Raw genomic sequence first — 5134 nt, 5'->3', positions numbered from 1 at the left:
CGATCGATACCAGATTAGTCATGTCATTGATATCCGTGATCGACTGATCAGTAAAAGAAATATTTAAAACAGTTACAATAAATAACAGTCAAGACAGTTGTAAGAACTTCCTCTGAATTTGGAACACATTCCACCAAATTCAGGTAACATCCTGATAAATGAAGGAATCTTCCTAAAACCAACAATTAAAGAAGGAGACTTGGAGTGAGGAGCGAAAGAACAACTGAGCGATCGAAACGTTAACAATTGTACAACCAATTCTAGATAGTATATATGCTCACTTTGTTTATACAATTACAATTCCAAATAAAATTAAACATGCACATTACCAAAGTCTCATAGTATAAAGATATTTTTGACAAATTTGAGTTTGAAAACTAAACTTGATTTATTTACAAGTTCGAATTGTATACCAAATTGCCTTAATTTAGTCTAATGTTATACATTTTTTTTGAAAAGTATAGGTTTTTGAATAATTATATATTAATAATAGAATTTGTATATTTTACTTGATAAATGATGTTTGCTCACATATTCATTTTAATATTATTTATACCATAAAATATTCTTTAATTTTACTATTTAGATGCACATATCTTGAAAAAAAGTGAGTTAGAAATTAACATGTCTTATCTTATTGTTATGTTACAATTGCATTAATTATTATCATTCTATTATATCACTTGTCATGTTTATTTTCTTAAAAATTGTGGACTATTATGAAGAGATAGAAAAATAGGTATGATCTGATTAATCGAATAACTCAAAAATGGACCGGATCAGATTGAAAAAAAAAATAGTAATTAAAATTAAATTAGATAAATTGGGAACTAACTTGTTTAGTTTACAACATAAATGAAAATATGGTGAGTTAGCTTGTAGACTTACAACTTGATCCTTTTTGAAAATAATAATTATAATTTAAAACGATTAAAAAATATTATTTTATTAGAACATATACCTCTTAGAATTTATGTTTCAAATAATCACATCTAAATATTGAAATTAATTTCATTTATATAATTTAAATTAAAAACATATATTTGTATTATTTTAAATTTATAATTTTTATATATTTTTTTAAATTGGGTCAAATAGCCTGTTGACCCCATATAATTACCAAATCAGGGCAATTTGTTTTGACACATTTAAAATGTTAGTTGAGTCAACTTATATCAACACATTTTCTTTTTTAGTAATTTCATTTACTACTAAAAAATTATTAAATATAAATTATTTTTTAAGATAAAAAATAATTAATTATTATATTAGTTAAATTAAAAACTATTTTAAAAATTAAAAAAATTATTAATATCTAAAGTAGTTTATATTATTTATAAAATTTATAAACTATTTTCTAAATTGATATCTTATTTTTTATTTTTTTTAATTAGATGTCAATTTTGAAATTAGTTTATAAATTTTATTAATAATATAAATTATTTTAAATATCGATAAATTTTTTAGTCTCTAAAATAGTTTCTAATTTAGTCAATATAATAACTAACTATTTTTATCTCAATTAATTTATATTTAATTTTTTTTTTTAGTGATTGAATATAATTTGATTGCTAGTTTTACCACCTCTAATATGGAGAACAAGCTCATGTATAAGTGTATTTTTTAAAATGATTAAAAAATATTATTTTATTAGAACATATACCTCTTAGAATTTATGTTTCAAATAATCACATCTAAATATTGAAATTAATTTCATTTATATAATTTAAATTAAAAACATATATTTGTATTATTTTAAATTTATAATTTTTATATATTTTTTTTAATTGGGTCAAATAGCCTGTTGACCCCATATAATTACCAAATCAGGGCAATTTGTTTTGACACATTTAAAATGTTAGTTGAGTCAACTTATATCAACACATTTTCTTTTTTAGTAATTTCATTTACTACTAAAAAATTATTAAATATAAATTATTTTTTAAGATAAAAAATAATTAATTATTATATTAGTTAAATTAAAAACTATTTTAAAAATTAAAAAAATTATTAATATCTAAAGTAGTTTATATTATTTATAAAATTTATAAACTATTTTCTAAATTGATATCTTATTTTTTATTTTTTTTAATTAGATGTCAATTTTGAAATTAGTTTATAAATTTTATTAATAATATAAATTATTTTAAATATCGATAAATTTTTTAGTCTCTAAAATAGTTTCTAATTTAGTCAATATAATAACTAACTATTTTTATCTCAATTAATTTATATTTAATTTTTTTTTTAGTGATTGAATATAATTTGATTGCTAGTTTTACCACCTCTAATATGGAGAACAAGCTCATGTATAAGTGTATTTTTTAAAATGATTAAAAAATATTATTTTATTAGAACATATACCTCTTAGAATTTATGTTTCAAATAATCACATCTAAATATTGAAATTAATTTCATTTATATAATTTAAATTAAAAACATATATTTGTATTATTTTAAATTTATAATTTTTATATATTTTTTTAAATTGGGTCAAATAGCCTGTTGACCCCATATAATTACCAAATCAGGGCAATTTGTTTTGACACATTTAAAATGTTAGTTGAGTCAACTTATATCAACACATTTTCTTTTTTAGTAATTTCATTTACTACTAAAAAATTATTAAATATAAATTATTTTTTAAGATAAAAAATAATTAATTATTATATTAGTTAAATTAAAAACTATTTTAAAAATTAAAAAAATTATTAATATCTAAAGTAGTTTATATTATTTATAAAATTTATAAACTATTTTCTAAATTGATATCTTATTTTTTATTTTTTTTAATTAGATGTCAATTTTAAAATTAGTTTATAAATTTTATTAATAATATAAATTATTTTAAATATCGATAAATTTTTTAGTCTCTAAAATAGTTTCTAATTTAGTCAATATAATAACTAACTATTTTTATCTCAATTAATTTATATTTAATATTTTTTTTTAGTGATTGAATATAATTTGATTGCTAGTTTTACCACCTCTAATATGGAGAACAAGCTCATGTATAAGTGTATTTGTCTTGTTTACTTAAGTGAAGAGATGACATATTAAGGTTGTACGCAAACCTTTCATTATTAATTTTATGATAATAAGACTGGTAAAAAAAAAGATTAAAAATTGTGGTTATTTTAATTGTAAAATGACGACTTTCTAATCGCGGTTGATTAACGCGTAGTCTTATGTCCCAAGCTAAGAGGGCAGCTATTTATTCACCTTCTTAGATTCAAACAAAGATGGCGGCTATGGTGAAAGCCGTCATTTTACACCTCCCTATAACATGTATATATAATATATGCATGAGGTGTAAAATGATGACTTTTATCATAGCCGCCCTTTTATACCCAACCTTCTTAACACATTCAAAGATCGAAAACGGTGACTATTTGCCTTAGTCGTCGTTATACACCTTTGGGAATCATCTAAAAGGGCGACTTTGGTCATAACCGCCATTTTAGATTGTCAATTTTTTAGTACATTCTGTTTAATGCTAATTTCCATGTAAATTGACTTGTTCAATTATAACGCAGCCAAACAAATACATAAATTCAAATAATCAAATTATATATGTTGATAAAAGTGTCTATAAAAATTAAGGAAATATGTGACCCAAGCATGTCTCACATAATCTATGAAGAGAAAGTTAAGCTGAGGAGAGTGAGTGCCACGTCAACCATACGAAGTTACATTACTGCCCTTGCTTTTGTGCTGGAATCCAGGACAACACTGTCCCTGCATGAATGCCACATGAAAGCATCAGATTCCTGACTTGGCTCAGGAATCGTTTGACCGTGTGAAAGTGTGAAAGCTGAGTGAATGCAGTGGGTGAGGTAGGTGTGGAAGTTGGTTAAATGCTATATAAAACGATGCATGAAGCTGGTTCCTCCATTCACAGATAATCAAAGAAAGCGAAGCCATTAGAGTGTGTAGTGGGGTTGGAGAGATTCGTAAGCCATCATAGTGTGTGGTAGGGGCTTGAGTTACGTATAGGTTGTTCATCTCATGTTTTGGGTTCATCTCAGGTGAGAGCATGTCTTTGAATGGTGCTTAATCGATTATGGCTGAACTAACACTGGTCACATAATCGATTATGGTGTAGATAATCGATTAAGTAAAGGCAGTAACCGATTATTTGTAAAAATTTCAACCCATAATCGATTATCTGAAGTGTGCAAAAAGGGTCTTAATCGATTATGTATTGTCATAATCGATTATTGTTGTTTTTTGCCTACTAACATAATTGATTATACGTGGATAATCGATTATCCTGTGTATATAACTTGTGGGATAATCGATTATGTTCTAACTTTTGTGAAATTCTGTGTTTCTTAATTTGTTTTATGTGGTTCAGGCACTCGTGTTGTGTTCTTCATCCTATTGTCATCCCTATTGTGCTGTTCTTGAGTGTTGTTCTTCAAGTTTTTTAATTTTTTATGTTAACTTATTTTTTTATTATTTCTGTTTTATATTTATGTTTCGATGATTATGGTTTTGTAATATAATTTGTTTAGAGTTTAGTTTAGTTAATTATGTTAACGAGTTAGTAAATTAATGTTGTTTGTAATTCCTTTATTTGATTTATTGTTTTAGTTTTAGTAGATAGTTATTATTTTTTTTAACATTTAAGAAAAATATTTATTTGTATGAAATGAATGATTTACATAATGGAAACAGAAATTTGTAAAGTTTAGGTTTTTTTTTATATTAAACATAAATTATTAATGTTATAATTAAAACAAATAAAAAAATGTTGTAGTGATTAAAGAAAACTGAAAAAGTTTAGATAAATATTGTTTATATTTTTAATAATAAATATACATAGTTAATTTTTTTTAACATTTAATTGTTTATAAGAGAATAGATTTATTTATTTTAAATGAATATTTGTATTCTGTATGGTTAATATTTTTTAAGATTGGACAAAAATTATTAATGTTATCATTAAAAACATTCAAAAAAATGTTTTAGTAATTTTTGTTATAAGATTTCATGTTGTGGTTAATCAAAAATAATGTACGCATTAATTGGCCTCATTACATCATGCAACACATCATCAAATGTCGGGATAACAAGATGTCTCTCCCATATGCAAATTTGATCACGAGGATCTTGCAGTTGTATGGCTTCG

The sequence above is a fragment of the Phaseolus vulgaris genome, chromosome 7, assembly GCF_000499845.2.
Source record: "Phaseolus vulgaris cultivar G19833 chromosome 7, P. vulgaris v2.0, whole genome shotgun sequence".
NCBI classification, from domain to species: Eukaryota; Viridiplantae; Streptophyta; class Magnoliopsida; order Fabales; family Fabaceae; genus Phaseolus; species Phaseolus vulgaris.
Note: the sequence above shows the minus strand (reverse complement) of the source record.